The sequence below is a fragment of the Oryzias latipes genome, chromosome 2 (genome assembly GCF_053564925.1).
Source record: "Oryzias latipes strain Hd-rR chromosome 2, Olatipes_Hd-rR_3.1".
Lineage (NCBI taxonomy): Eukaryota > Metazoa > Chordata > Actinopteri > Beloniformes > Adrianichthyidae > Oryzias > Oryzias latipes.
In genome coordinates, this window is record NC_136238.1 from 26,720,534 (window position 1) to 26,736,912 (window position 16,379).

Here is a 16,379-nt window from a genome sequence, read left to right on the forward strand (position 1 = left end):
CAAATGTTTGTTTGCTATGCTGATGGACAGGCTGACAGACGAGGTAAGACAGGAATCTCCCTGGACAATGATGTTTGCGGATGACATTGTAATTTGCAGTGAGAGTAGAGAGCAGGTGGAGGAACAGCTAGAGAGGTGGAGGTTTGCTCTGGAAAGAAGAGGTATGAAGGTCAGTCGTAGTAAGACAGAATACATGTGTCTGAACGAGAGGGATCAAGGTAGAAGCGTTAGGTTACAGGGGGCTGAGGTGAAGAAGGTGCAGGAGTTTAAGTACTTGGGGTCAACAGTTCAGTGTGATGGGGATTGTGGAAAAGAGGTGAAGAGGCGAGTGCAGGCAGGTTGGAGCGGTTGGAGGAAAGTGTCAGGAGTGTTGTGTGACAGAAGAGTGCCAGCAAGACTCAAAGGAAAGGTGTACAAGACAGTGGTGAGACCAGCTCTGCTCTATGGGTTAGAGACGGTAGCAGTGAGACAGAGACAAGAGGCTGAGATGGAGGTAGCAGAGATGAAGATGTTGAGGTTCTCCTTAGGAGTGACCAGGTTAGACAGGATATGGAACGAGTACATCAGAGGGACGGCTCATGTTGCCTGTGTTAGCGACAAAGTCAGAGAAGCCAGACTGAGATGGTTTGGACATGTTCAGAGGAGGGATAGTGGATATATTGGTAGAAGGATGTTGGAGATGGAGCTGCCTGGCCGGAGGGCAAGAGGACGGCCAAAGAGGAGATATATGGATGTCTTAACAGAGGACATGAAGTTGGCTAACGTTAGGGTAGAAGATGTTCATGATAGAGTGAGGTGGAAAAGGATGATTCGCTGTGGCGACCCCTGATGGGAAAAGCCGAAAGAGAAAGAAGACTATCTGTTGTTTCAGATGTCCGTAATCAAGCACTTCTCAAAGTCCTTCATGGTGTTCACAACCAGAACCTTGGCCCGGTCCGGTGGACCGAGTGGTTTGACGTAAATCCTGCAGCCTTTAACCCAAGTGTTCTCAATCTGCTTACGCTTCCGTGTATGTTTGGCGATTTCAGCATTCCTTCTGGTCAGATGGTCGTTCAGACAAACAGCAGATCCTTTCAGATTAATTCTTTGATTGATCAGAGCTAGCTTGTATTTTTGATTCACAAACTTGATGAGGATCGCTGGTTTATCTGTCTCCTTTCTCCTGGGGAGCAGGTGGTAGGTCTCGATGGTGTTGAGATCCAGGGAAATCCTTTCGGACATGAGAAATGATCCCACTTTGCGTTTCAGGGTCTCTGCACCGCAGTCCGTTTCAGAGCCGCTAGCTTTGCTAGTGCTATTAGCATTAGCAATGCTAACTCCAGCTGGGTTTAGCTTTGCCCGAGGTTTGATCGGTACTCCAGTGAGAATGACATTATTCATCCTTACTTGTTGTTCCATATCGTCCAGTCTTTTCTCCAGAATGTCGACCCGGTTTTCCCGTTGCTCGTTTTGAGCCCGAAATCTTTGGAAGTCTTCCATCAGTTCCAAGATTGGAGTTAGCTTAGCTGTCACTTGTTCCATAAATGGATACAACGCGGCTTGGATTTCATCAAGAGACTTTTTAAGGTCTTCGTAGTCCTGGTTTTTCTTGTGGGCCATGGTTAGCTCTCTTTTTTGGAGGAAATCTACTTTTTAAGTCATTTGAAGATAGTTGTATAGCCATAGAGAGCCACACACGCGTGCTGCTGTAACCCGGAACCGTATGTCTCATCCAAAGGATGAACAGCTTACACACTAGGACTTAAATAGGACCCTGCAGAGGTGAGTTGATTAACTGAACCGCCCTAGGGGAGTAACCGAAGTAACCAAAGTAAAGCCTGCCAGAGTTGCCTGTCCCAAAATGCTCCCAAGGCTGCTTATTTGGGCCAATGTCATCTTCCGCATAATCATTTTTAAACACATTTCCTCATTAATAGAAATCCATGTTTTACCCTCAGAAATACATTCATTATTGAACAACATTGGTCGTCGCTGCTCCTTGCCCTTCTGCCGTGGGCCGGGGTGGGGGTCGGGGGGTCGGGTCCGGCGCCTGGGTGGGGCGGGCTGGGGCGCTGCGTGGTCCTCTGGGCTTGGGTGTGGGGGTGCGTGGTGGGGGTGTGGTCTGGCTTGGCTTGGGGGGGTGGTCCCTGTGCCTGTGCTGGGGGGGGTTGGCGGGGGGCGCTGCTCAGGGGGGGAGGCCCAGCGGCGCTGGATGGGCTTCCCATCTACACCTGGGGCTGGGATCGGCCCTTCCCTGGCTCTGGGGCGGGACGGGACAACCCTCTTGGGGCCCCCGGGCACTCTGGGTGTCATCCGCTTCGGCTGCGGGGTCTGGGGGGGTGGGGTGGGGGGTCTTGTCGGCCCTGTCCTGTGGGGGGGCATTCTGGGGGAGGGGGGGCACTATTGGTACGGGGCAGGGGGGGTTGACGGGTCGGGGTCTCCGCTGAGGCCATCGGCGGTTTCCCCGGCCGGTTGGCTGCCTCAGTCCCGTCTAGGCCTGACCAGAGCTCCTCTAGGGCCGGCGTTTGGGGGTGGGGGCATGGGCTTGCTCCGGGGGGGGGGCGACGCTTTCTGGCTCCTCTCCCTCTGTGTGGGGTGGGTGGTGCTGGGCCTGGATTGTCGGCGCCTCCGGGGGTGGGGCCCCTGGGCTGGGTGGGCCTGGCCCCCTTGCTGGGGGGGGGCGGGGGACAGCTGTTTGACCACCGGGTCAAACAGCTGTCCCCAACTTACCCCCTTCCTCATATAACCTCATAAGAGGGGGTGGGGGGCTTAGCCTGCGATGAGCCTTGGGGGGGGGGGGGGGGGTTACTAGGCAGTGGCCCCCCTCCTATGGTTGCCGTATGGAGTGGGCCCCCCCTCTTTCGGTTTTATTTGCACCTTAGACATGTAGGGCCCTTGGTAGGGGGGGTGCTTGGACATCACTGCCAGCAAGCAGCAGATGTCCTCCTAGCACCCTACCCGCCAATTTTAACCGCACCTTAGACATTTAGGGCCCCTTGGTGGAGGGTGAGGGGACGTCACTGTGAGTAATCAGGAGATGTCCCCTTAGTGCCCTACTCGCCAATTTTAACTGCACCCCCCTTAGTACACACACCCCTCCCCCCTCAATATATACATCCCAACATAAACACACACACATGCACACACACACCCTCTTAAACACACATACACGCACACACATTTTGCAAGGAAGGTGGGACCTAGGACCATCTGTCCCCTGCCTCTTCCCTGGTGGGGGGTACGGGCCCCTTTGCAACGGCGGCCATGTCCCCGGGATGCCGGCTTCCTGGGCCCGGCGGTGCTCTCTCCGCGCGGTGGGGGGTTAACATTACATCTGAGCGGGGGGTGTTCGTGTCCCTGGGGAGTGGGTTCAGGTCCTTGCTCCTGAGCGCTGGGCCCCGCCAAATTTCCAACTGTGGCCGAGCCTGGTCGGGCCATATTTACAACATCCCTTGTGGGCCCTCTTTTTTTCCCCGGGGTTCCCCCCTCCTGGGCGGGGGCGGCGGGCCCCTGCCTTGCTCCTCCCTGGACCAACCGAGGGCCGGGCGGATGGCTGCCTGGAGTGCGGAGCGGGTCTCCCTTGGGGGGTCCTGGCTCGTACCTGGGGTTGGGGCGGGGGGATGCCCGGAACTCCTGGGTGGTGGTGGGGTGCTCGTCTGGGGCTGTGGGCGTCCTTCTCCGGTGGGGCTCTGCGTTGGGTTCTCCCGGCGCGGCGGGGGGGGCTGCTCTCCTGGTTGGGCTGGGGCGGCGCTCTCTTTGCCTCCGTGCCTCCCTGCTCTCTGGCTCTGGGGGCCTTGCGGCGGTCCTGCTGGCCCTGGCCTGGGTGGCGGGCTTGGTCGCCTGGGCGGCGGTTGTTCCCTGCCGGTTCCCGTGTGGCGTTGGGGGGATTCCGGCTGCCGCTGCTGCTGCGGTGGGGGTCTTGGGGTGGGGATGGCTGGGCACTCTCCCTCCTTCTTTTCACGTTCCACCATCCATTTTAGAAGAACATAAACACTCACCTGAGCACAGGTGTTAGCTCACCTTTGCACAGTTTGCATGACTGAATGACTGAAATATTTCACACTAGTTGGTTTTAAGGCATAAGTATGCGTGTGAACACTATCTGTTTTGTGTACATGTCGACAGGTGGACATTTTTGCAGCTAGCAGGTGTGTTTATAACACTTGAGTGTGTGTGTGGACAGGCTCCGCCCTTTTTGTACTACATTTGAACCTTACCATAATGATTAACAACCAGTAAACTTGTTGCTTTATGCTGCTTCATGGTCTTATCCCCCTTCCCCTCAAATTATCACCCTCCTACCCCCCCTCTCTCTAACGTCCCTCTCTCTTCTTCCCCTCTTTCCTTTTCCGTCCGGTCCAACACCAAAGATTTTCAAACATGATTGAAATTAATAAAGTTTGGCCTCAATTACAAAAGGGGTTTATTCAGACATACTTTTGGTTTGTCTGAAGATTAATAACCCCTCTTGTTAAAGTAAAATATGTCCAACACAAGAGGCCCTCAGCTCTCATCTGTCTGCCCAGCCGTTGGACAGGACAAGTAAAAAAAAAATAATAATAATTATTGAACAAGATTTTGGCTTTAAACCCTGTTTCATGTTTTTCACAATCATCAGATGGCAATAAACCCAACAAAGATTCATGCATACATGTGGCATCATTACAAACCTCAACAAGTTTATCAAGAGCTATTTGAACCTCCGTTTTATCATCTTTAACCATTAAACTTTGCAGCGATTTCCTAATGTTGCTTGCTTTATTTAATTTCAGTTTTCTGTTATTTTGTTGCTTGTCCAGTTTATCAGCGAGAGCTTTTATAGTCAGTCTAACTCGCTTTTCAGCTTGTATTTCACTGCCAGTCAGACTATTAGTTCTGCTCTTGGTGGACGCTGCAGCTCCGACTGTTACATGCCGCCGCCCTCTTTTACTCTTTTTAAAGCGCTCATTGAGCAGTCTCATTGATCAGTAATCCAATGCATTGGATTTTTTGTTCAGTTATGTGTGCACACTTTTTAAATGACCATTGAAGGTGTAGCGCTACTCATACCTCTTGGTTGTTAAAGTGTTGGGCGCCGAAGGCAGAGCTGAACTTCATGGACCACTTCAGTTGTCGGCTCTTCCTTGTCAAAATCCACAAATTATTCCAATTGTCTGCTCTAATATTCTAATCGGATTCAAAAGAATTGTATGCGGCAATGGGTCTTGCTGATATTCTCGCTGTCAGCACTGGTTCCAGCTGGTTCGTTCACTCAAAGTTATCCACCGATGCTCTGAACTGGCTTCCGAACCCCGAGATTTCCATCAATCCATTCAAAGGAAGGAGTGATTTTTTACTAGTAAGTGTAGGAGCTAAAGGCCTAGAAACTTTTTAGTACAGTACTCTGTTAGTGGTTGTGTCATTATGGCTTCGATTACAAAAGGGCTTTATTCAGACATACCTGTGGTTTGTCACAAGATTCATAACCCCTGTTGTTAAAGTAAAATATGTCCAACACAAGAGGCCTTCAGTTCTCATCTGTTTGCTTAGCTGTTGGACAGGACAAGTTAAGACTGGTTCCTCTGTTGAGAAAAAGTTCAATCGCCATGTATTTAATTATCATTTTATTGCCCAGCCCTATGTCCTGCTTTACCTGTTTCACAGCACAAAGCAATAATTAACATCACATTAACAAAATATGTGATGTGATCCCCAGCTTGTTCCTTAGGATACCCTATGGGGAGAGAGGATTAACAGGCCCAGGAAGCTAATGCCCTAGGGACCCAACCAAGCTCTCTTTTAAATTGTGCTGTCATTATGAAGTATAAAAGGGCTTCCTCTTGTGTTTCTGCAGTGCTCCCCCAGCATTGGATGACTGAAGAAGAGGATCTCCGCAACCAGCAGAGGAACTTCAAAGTGGAACAGGAGGAACCAGAACCTCCAAAGATTAAAGAGGAACAGGAGGAACCAGAACCTCCAATGATTAAAGAGGAGCCAGAGGAGCTCTGCATCAGTCAGGATGAAGATCAGCTTGATCTGAAGCAGGAGACTGATACCTTGATGGAGATACCTACTAATGAGGAAGATGAGAACAGTGAAGCAGATCCAAACAATCAGCAGAGCTTTAATGTAACTGATAGTCAGGATGAAGAAGAAAACCAACATGAAGTATCATCATCAACTACAGATGAAGAGACAGAATCAACATCAACTACAGATGAAGAGACAGACTCAAAATCAAATACAGATGAAGAGACAGACCCACAGTACATAGATCAGTGGAAGAGAGAAGTCAGAAGTCATGTCCAAAGTTTGGACAGCTCTCACATGTCAGCAAGTCAGTGTGACTCTGATGGTAGTAAAAAATCAAAGAAGGATGATTCGGTTAAGAAACACAAACAATCTTCAAAACAGAAAAAACGTTCCTCTTTGAAGTATGGTGAAAGCTCAAGAGTAGCTAACAAACTTTTTCATGTAAGATTTCATAAAGGAAAGAAGCGATTTTCATGTAAAGGATGTGATAAAGGTTTTAGTTTTTTATCTAATCTCAAAAAACATATTAGAACTCATACAAGGGAGAAGCCTTTTTCTTGTAAAGAATGTGACAAAAGTTTTAGTCAAGCATCTAATCTCCAAAGACACATGAGAACTCATACAGGAGAAAAGCCTTTTTCTTGTAAAGAATGTGACAACAGTTTCAATCGTATAACTCATCTCAAAAGACACATGAGAACTCATACAGGCAAAAAACCTTTTCCTTGTAAAGAATGTGACAAAGGTTTTCGTGATGTATCTGATCTCAAAAGACACATGAGAACTCACACAGGAGAGAAGCCTTTTTATTGTAAAGAATGTGACAAAAGTTTTTGTGATGGATCCAATCTCAAAAGACACATGAGAACTCATACAGGAGAAAAGCCTTTTTCTTGTAAAGAATGTGACAAAAGTTTTAGTGCTGTATCCAATCTCAAAAGACATATGAGAACTCATACAGGAGAAAAACATTTTAAAACATTTTAACATAGGATTTATTAAAAACTTTAAACTCAGGAAAACTTAGAGCAGAGAACTTGTGCAGTGGTTTACATAAGAGGAAAGAATTGAAAAAAGTACACATTTTCTTCCATAAAGACAGAAACTGGTATTTCAGTCAGAAAACTCATGCAGTAAAAATTCTTTATTTTCACATTCTTTTCGTTTGGCATAAGGCTCCGTACAATTCCATGAGATAAGATTTTCATAAAATCTTTGGGTAATAACTACCCCTAACAGAGCTCACAGGTGGAAGCCGGGGAGGAGGGTGGGGTGACAAATGCAGCATTTGCGGTAAAGGAAGAGAGTAAACAACTACACACCTGGACTTAAATAGGACGCTGAACAGGTGAGTTGATTAACTGAACTGCCCTAGGGGATTAACCGAGTAAAACACTGCTAGAGTAATCTGCCAACACCCTTGTGCTATCCTAGGCACTTTAGCATTGGGAGTTGGATCACCTAGACCCACTAGAACTAGACAGTGCTCTGAACCTTTTTTCTTCAATGATTTGTGATTATCACTGGTGTCCATGGATTACATGAAATCTTTCCACCTTTATCCACCTTTGTCATGGTAGAAATAACATGTCAATGCAAGGGCGAGGTCATCTAAGATAGCACAAGGGTTAAAGGCGACCAAGGTCGCTTATTTTATTCAAAATTGTGATTTTTAGATTGAAATATTTTAAGCCCTGGTTTTATGTTGTCATATATGAATGGGATATACTGCTTATGTACCTTCTTTCAAAGCCCAAAGTACTTAACAGTCAGTCCCATTCACCCAAAAACACCTAATCGCAAACTGATGGCAGCTGTGCTGTCTCACACTGGCACCAACCTATAACCACCAGGATAAATGTGGGGTTCAGTTTTGTCCAATGACACTTTGACACATGGACGGGCAAAATGGTAATTGTACCTGTGATCTTCTGTTCAGAGGTTGACCACTCTAGCTCTGCAGCACAAATGATGACTTTAGTTTCTGTATTTCAGAAAATGTGAATATTTTAACCCTTTTGCTATCCTAGGCACTTTGGCATTGGGGGTTGGGTCATCTATACCCAACCTATATAGACCCACAAGACAGTGCTCTGAGCCTTTTTTCTTCAATGATTTGTGATCTTCACTGGTGTCCATGGATTATCTAAAATCTTTCCACCTTTATCCACCTTTGTCATGGTAGGGAGAACACGTCAATGCAAGGGTGGGGTCATCTAAGATAGCACAAGGGTTAAAATACATTTGTAATATTTAAAACTCATGGGATCAAACCCTAATGTTCTCATTTACTCCAAAGCAGCCTGAGCTTTCATTACATGAACACAGAGCCACAGACTGTTGGCCTCCATAACACATTGATGCAGTCATTCAATTAAAAGGAGACATAAGTTAGTATTGAACACATAACAATAAATAGTTTTCTAAAGTCTGACATGAGCTGAAAACATCCTTTTTTCATGGGATTGAAATGATATTCTGATTTTTTACAACAGTCTTTTTATTTTATATTCTTTAAGCCACTGTTATCTCAACAAAAAAAGAACTAATATATTTAAATCTAGGTGTAAAGATACTAGACAATATGAGTTTTACTGCTATCATTGACAAAAATGTTACAATTTTTCACAAAATGAATTCTTTCAGATGTATCAGTTAATAGAAATGTGTTGCTTTGTAGTATTAGAGTTTAATCTTGAACGGATTCAATGTGGTTGTAGTTTATGCTGAGATGATGAGTATGTTGTTCATGTGTGTGTTACCATGACAACACTAGAAAAATTTGTAAACGTCTTTTATTCTAACACTTTTTATGTGATCAGTGATTATTAATTTTAACAAAAAGTAGTAACTGCAGTTTATATTTTGTTAGAGCAAGTTTAGTGAGGAAACGATTTTCCTAAAGATTTATGAAGGAAGAGGCGGATAAAAAATCACAGTGCTGGTGTTCTTGTGATTCATGTTTTCTAATAGATATTAGAACTGTTAATCTGTTCTTTTTGTTTCTCATTGTTCTGTTCCAATCTTTACTGTGAAGAATAAAGTGGACGTGAACATCAGTCAGAAGTGTGGAGTCTTTCCTACAGTGTGGGTTTCTGCTGATGTTGCTTCTCTGCAGGTTCCAAAACTGGACTCTGTTCCAAAAAATCAGGGTATGTGACGTACCCGGGTAAATTCAAGAGTAAATTGGTTAATGTTTTTTGCTTTTGGTGCCACATCTGCATGGAACTTTAAATATGAAGGACTGAGTTCACTATTAAACATATATTTTCTCAAAAATCCATCTTTCTCCGATAATCTGGGACTGGGTCATAGGGGCAGCAGATTGAGCAAAGATGCTCAGACCTCCCCTGTCCCGGGGGAGGAGAAGCGGTTCTACTCCAAGCTCTCGGGTGACCAAGCTTCTCACCCTATCGCCAAGGGAGTCCCTAGCCATCCTACAGAGGAAGCTCAGCCGCTTGTATTGGGGAACTCATTCTTTCTGTCATGACCCAGAGATCATGACCAAGTATTGAAACAAAGATTGACCGGTAAATTGAGAGCTTTGCTTTGAAGCTCAGCTCTCAACGGACCGATAAAGCAACCGCACAACTACAGGCGCTGCTCCGATCCGCCTGTCAATCTCACGCTCTGATCTTCCCTCACTCGTGAACAAGACCCTAAGATATTTAAACTCTTCCACCTGGAGCAGGGACACTCCACCCACAGAGAGATGGCAAACTATCATCCGTTTGAGAAATATGGCCTCAGAATTAGTGGTGCTGCCACTTTACACTTGGCCGCAAACTGCCCCAATGCATGATGGAGGTCCAGGCTCGATGAAGCCAAAAGGACAACATCATCTGCAAAGAGCAGAAAGGAAACCTTTTGGTCCCCAAACCAGACCCCCCTGGCCCCTGGTGAGCAGACACGTCAATGAACCGAAAACACCGGAGTGAAATCTCAATCATATCATTCATTAGATGCAAAATGACTGACATTCGGCAACACTCGTGTGCACTCGCTCACGTTTTATCCACAGATGCGCCCATATCAAGCGCCTGTCATCTCACCGGCAACAGTTTTTGGAGATTAAAAAAGTTATCCTTTTTGGTATAAATGGTTGGAAGTCTTATATGATAAGAAAAATTTATTTAAAAAGAAGCCTTTTTAGTATTAACTTGACCTTTTTCTGCACCAAAATTTCACAGATTTCAATTAAAATACCGCAAAATGAGACTTTTCACAGCAATTATTAGGTTAGATTAAAATAGATTTTTATGGGTTTTGGTCTGGAAGAAACTGGATCAAATGGTTCTTTTAGTGTTAAAGGTTCCAGACTCTTGATCTCCACTGAAGCTATGAGTATGAAATGTCATTCCACAGACAAACCATCAACAAAATGATCCTGATGCTGCTGAGGTTCTTATGGAAGTGAAGCAAATCTCAGCAGAGATGCAGTTTTTCTAAACTGAAATCACTGACATTAAACAGCCTGAACATTCATGGAGCTGAACTGGACACAGAAAAACCTCCCTGTTGTGTTTCCACCCACCAATGAGGAGCAGTTTGATGAAGATGAAGCTGCACTGGAGGAAGAATCAGTCCAGAAAAGATGGAGAACAATTCTGACACTAAGCAGTTTTTCACTGATGTGTTCAGGTTTGAATCTTTTCTGTCTGCAGATCCATGAGCAGGACCCTGTCTTTGGGTTTTAGCTTGAAATGTAGTTTTGGAAATAGAATCTGCCTGAATGTCTGGAATTGAAGACATGGAGACATCAAAGAGGTTTAGATGGATTTTGGGTTTGACAGAGAAATCTGCTGAAAAGAACTGAACTACAAACTTAGAACCACAGACGACAAAACAGATTGTACTTTTTTATCTGCTAACAATTTTCTCTTTGATCTGTTAAGGTTTCCTGTTTGTCGTTAGCTGGAGGGACTAACTAAGATCACATGATTTGAAGAATGTTGTCGGCTGCACTGACCAACAATGTCTTCTGTCTTTTCAACTGGAAGGGACAGAAGAGACTCTTCCAGGACACGCTGTTGATGGACTGCATGTTTGGAGAGCTTGAAGCTCAAGATAGAACCGTTGTTGAAGTGAACATACCGATAGTGTATGGAGTGATAATTCTGCCACCACGTTGCACACAGAACTTTAGAAGTTTTTTGCTCAAAAAAAATTTTTTTTGCTTTCAAAAACTTTTTTTTGCTTTCAAAAACGTTTTTTGCGTTTGCAAAACACATTTTTTTGCGTGCGTTGTGTCAAATCTCGCTTTTGTCCTATCTTTGATTTTGTTGACTACTTTGAGCGAGACTTAGCGTGATATGGAGGGTTCCGGCTGGGATGGCGGACTGAGCGGACGTCTCTCGCTAAGCTCTCGCCTTTTGCCCCGATCTGCACGGTAAATGTCAGAATTTGAAAACTGAGAGAGAACGGTTTGACTGGAGAGCAGGTGCGCGTTAACTTTATCTTCGTTTTGGGAAAAAAAACCATCTTGGTGAGTTCCCCTTTTTCTGCTTAATGACGACGAAAAAAACAAGTCCGAAGCAAGCTCCAACTTTGCAGCCGTCGGCCATGATGAGCGAGCATGACTATTCCCAGATGGACGTCGCTTCTAGTGTGAAAAGGAAACCACCACCTACTCCCACAAAGTCCACGGGACCACCCTTGAAGGTGAAAGCGGGACAGGATTCTACTTCGAGATCTGAAGATGCTATTTTGGCTGCAATTGAAAGGCTAACGTCCAAAATAGAAGATTTTGGAAGTCAGCTGCGTGAAAACACCGTAATGGTGGCAAATATCTCCCGGCTCATTGAGATGAACGCGGCTGAAATAAAAGACTGTAAGACAAAGATCGCAACGTTGGAAAGAGAAATCCCAAGGATTGTGAAAGAGAACCTGGAACTGAAGGAAAAAGTTGCAGATCTGGAAAGATACAAACAAAGATGGAACTTGGAAATTCATGGACTGAAAGAAAAAGATGAGGAGAACATCAGGGAACATCTGGTTGGAATCCTGTCCAAAATCGCACCACAGTGGGCAGATGTGATGGACACGACGGTGGACACGGTTCATGGACTGGGGAGGAGGGAGGAAGGAAGACATCGCCAGGTGATCCTGCAGTTCATCACGAGGCGCCATACAGATGCTTTCTGGAACATCACCAAGAACTGCCAGACCTGCAAAGACCTGGGGATCCGCTTCAAGGAGGACTTCAGTAAAGCAGACCGAGAAGCTTGAGCGGCCATCTGGCCCAAGATGGAGCGGGCCGAGCAGAAGGGAAGAACGTCTATTACAGGGGCCATGTGGGATACATCAACGGGACTAGAGTCACTGTGGAGTGAAATATTTACAAGGAGGTGACCTACCTATTTTGCATTAAAGAGTTCATTTCGTTTCATTTAAATTGTTTTTTTACTGTAATTATTCTAAGTTTTAACATTTAAGTCATTTTGTTTACATAATAGAGCAAATCTAAGCTAAGTATTTTATCCTTTATTTTTACATTTTACCTTTTTCTTAAAAGTATTTTTTCTAAGATGCGAAAGGTTTTAATTAATATGGTTATATAATTTGTTATAACAATTTATATTGTTTTCCAGTGAAACATTTTCATCATATAATGGTAAAATTCTCAGTTTCATATTAAGTAAATAGTTAGGGGCGCAGCTAACCCTTAATTTAAGACCCCAAGTTCTTTTATCTTAAATTTTCTCGTTTTTTTTTTGTTTACATCCTTCTGTGTTTTATTTTATGTCTTTAAGTTCTGTGTGGTCTTTCATTTCGCTAAATACTAGGGGTATTAGGGATTCTGTTAAAAGAAAATCACTTTTTTTAAATCACTTTTTTTTGTAAAAACCAAAAAGTTCAATGTTGTTGTTTACAAGAAACTCACTCCAACGAGACTGATGAAAAGTTTTGGGCCAATCAGTGGGGAGATAAAATCCTTTTCTCTCATGGCACCAACCGGTCAGCAGGGGTCGCTATATTACTGAATAGTTTTTATGGCAAGCTTTTAGTTACAAAAAGAGATGGTTCTGGTAACTGGTTGATTTGTGTTTTTATGAAAGATGATAAATTTGTTATTCTGGGAAATGTATATGGATATGACTCTGCAGCGCAAAACACCTTCACGCGTTCACCTGGTTTAAACCGGACGGATCTGCCAAATCTAGGTTGGATTTTTGGTTAACAAATGAAAATCAACAGAATTTTACATCAATAGCAAATATTTCTGCTGCACCATTAACAGATCATTTTATGATTAAACTTATTATTCAACCTCGCAATAATCCTAAAAACAAAGGTAACTGGAAGTTCAACTCTATTCTATTGGAGGATGAAGTTTATTCTCAAGCGATTATAAATGAAATCCAAAAAATAACTAAAGACAGACAGTTCACCTATGAAGGTATTAATGTTCCAAAAAGAACGCACTTGTAGATTTGATTTGAGAACTTGTAATATAGAATGTGAATACTTGTGCATCAAAAATCTGCATCTGTGTATAAAAATCTTCTGCTGTGAACTGACAAATTTCCATTTGCATGTGTTCATTTAGAGTTACAACTTCAAATCTGTGATTACAACTGCTCAAATGTGCTTCTGCGTGTGCTCCAATCTGCTGGCGCAAATCACAGGTGCGCTACAACCAGTGGCGCCTCCAGAAATTGTTCATGGGGGTGGCCGGTAGGGGGCCACATTAAATCTTGGGGTGGCAAACAAAAACCCTGACCCATATTTTTAAAATTCATTGTACTAAACGTAGTAAAACAACCTTTCAAAAACCAACAGAAAGTTAAATGCCTACTGATACTTTGTAGAACATTAACTTTTAGTAGATACTACTATAGATTCTAGTAGATATCATCAGATCAGTGTTTTTCAACCTTTTTGAGCCATGGCACACTTTAACATTGACAAAAATCCTGTCTGTATGATCTGCAGCCCCTCCACAATCTCACATTTATTATTGTGATAATTGTGGTAGAAAAAGATGGAAGTTGCAGCTGTTTTTCTAAAAGATGGAATAAAAGTTAAGTTAGAAGATTTAAAAAACGTTTGATGTGTGTTTGTTGTTGTTTCAAGACGTTAAGAGGAGAGACTCATTGTGCGCCGAGATGCTGTCACTTTAACCCAATGCATCATGGGAGATGTAGTACTTGTTCCACGGTCTGACACCGGATTCTGTGGAAAGCTACACCGCTAAAGACAAAAACATGGAAACTGTTGCTGCAACACGTGAAGGTTTGCTTCTGTTGCTAGTGAGATCTGATGGATCAGAACCAGACTTCTGTCACCTGGAACTGGGGCTTCTTCCAGACCATGTGACCTCATGGACAAAGTTCCAACATGGTTTCAATGAAATGTGGAGGTTTTCCAGGAAACGTTGCTGCAGTTCCTCCGTCTCATCAAATGAGAGATTTCTCTGCAATAAAGAAGAAAATCTTCCAGAACAGCTTCAAGCTGCAGAAAAACTGTCTCCATCATTCTGAGGACATTTCTTTAGGCTTCATGTGAAGAAAACAAACTGTTTGAAAAGATGAAAACAGAAACAAAGACGTTTCTAGAAGCTGCAGATGCAGTTACAAAGAACAGCCAGCAGGTGTCTCACTGTGGGAGTCTCTGAAAGTTCTGCCTCAAACCATGAAGGGATTTGAACCCTCAATCTTCTGATCCGAAGTCAGACGCCTTGTCCATTAGGCCACATGGTCTGTGAGAACAGCCAGGTCCAGATGGAGTTGGAGGAACTTCTGCTGCCTCAAAGAGGAAGGTGGAAGAGGAAGAGGAGCAGTGGATGTGGTCCTCCTCATGAGTCCTGAAGCTGCACCGTCAGCTGCAGAGCTTCAGAGCTGCTTCCTTCTCAGACTTTCCACTTTCTTTGGCTCTCTGGCTCTGATGCTGCTGCTGCTGCAGAAAAACTCTGCAGAGACTCACAGAGAGAGGATGGAGGCAGCAGATGAAGCTGCTGCAGACTGGGGGCGGAGCCTGGAGATGACTGCTGAAGGTCAGAGGGCGGAGCTTCATCAGGATGAAGGTGCTGCTTGGATTCTGGCTGGATGTCCGTCTGTCCTCAGTCCCTTCATGGCTGCTGTTTCTCTTCTGCTGATGTTTCTGCAGAATGAAGCTGCTGGAAAACGCTGAGTCTCTTTTTTCTGCAACTTTTTATAACAGAAACAGTCATTTTAGTACAAACATCAATGTTCCAGTCTCACTTTACATAAACTGCTGTCCTTCATCAGCCGTTGCCATGGAAACCAGCTGACTCCAGCAGCTCCAGAAGTTCCTACTTGACACAAGTGGGTTGAGGCAGGAGGGATGTTTCTGGAAAAAGCATTTTCTGCTTCATCCCTGAGAAAGCTGAAGAAGAGGAGGAGTTCTGAGCGTCTTTTCTGACGGGGACTCCTGCTTCACCTGCAGCCCATCTCCACCCTCTGACTCTGTTTCTGACTGCTGTTCCAGCTCACGGCCGCCAGTCTGTCAGCTAACGTCTGATGGGATGGAGCTGACATCTGCTAGAAGATTTCCTGTCAGACATCAGACGTCTAGCAGCTGCTCTGCACTCTCTGATCACTCTGTCAGGAATGGTGTCTGGTCCAGCAGACCTCTGGGCGTTAACTCTTCATGGAGTCTTCCTCATGGCAGCCATTGTGAGACAGAGCAGCTGGTGGTCAGGAGGAGGGATGGTCTTCCTGGCTGTCATGTTGTTCTGAGCCTCAAACAGCCTAGAGGTCATTGGCTGCATCTAGAATGGAGGTGTGACTGTCACAGGCAGGTGATGATGTCCTGTAGTTGGAGATCACCTGGATGCTCTGTCACATGTGGCGGGAATCTCTGCTGTTCTGGAAGTGGATTCTCTGAGCATGTGGCTCAAAGGTGGAAGTTTCTTCTTCTTCTGATGATTCAAACCTGGAAAAGAGTTTAGTTTGTCTGATCAGGAAACTGAACATGAGGACGTCAGCGGAGCAGAAAGAGGAGGAACACCGTCAACAATCATGTTGGAGCTCCAACAGGCATTTTCCTGACTCAGCAAAAACATCTGTTTGTTTTTCTTTGTTCTGTCCAGCAGCTGAACAAATGGAAGAAGGTTGTAGGTTCAGTGGACCAAGAGCTGGATCATCTAAAGGAAAACGGGCTCCAGACACAACATCTATGTGAGGATTATTCTGGAATTACTGGCTCCATTTGTCTGAATTATGGGTTACAGCTGATAAATTCACATGAATAACGAGGTCATGAGAGAAAATCTCTATTTTCTTGCTGGTTTCTATTGAATAGAGTGATTCCAATCAGACTAGTGAAATATTCTGAATGTTTCTGAATCTCCATTGATTCATGACTTCTGATCAGTTCTTCTTTCTGTAACTATGATCTAAATGGACTTTAATGAAAGACCATGT

General features: G+C 44.6%; 1 long non-coding RNA gene and 1 other non-coding gene across 3 annotated transcripts in view; one reads left to right on the forward strand and one right to left on the reverse strand.

The window, feature by feature from the left end:
- The window catches only part of LOC144988202 (uncharacterized), a 34,783-nt gene extending 25,726 nt beyond the window's left edge, over window positions 1-9,057 (forward strand). For both annotated transcript variants that reach the window (XR_013652041.1, XR_013652047.1), the window contains one exon: window positions 5,813-9,057. This is a non-coding gene — a long non-coding RNA (uncharacterized LOC144988202). The remainder of the gene's footprint in view (window positions 1-5,812) is intronic.
- Window positions 9,058-14,620: 5,563 nt separating this feature from the next.
- Window positions 14,621-14,693, reverse strand: trnastop-uca (transfer RNA opal suppressor (anticodon UCA)). Its single transcript has one exon. It is a non-coding gene; the product is annotated as a tRNA-Arg (tRNA).
- Between the last annotated feature and the right edge of the window lie 1,686 nt (window positions 14,694-16,379).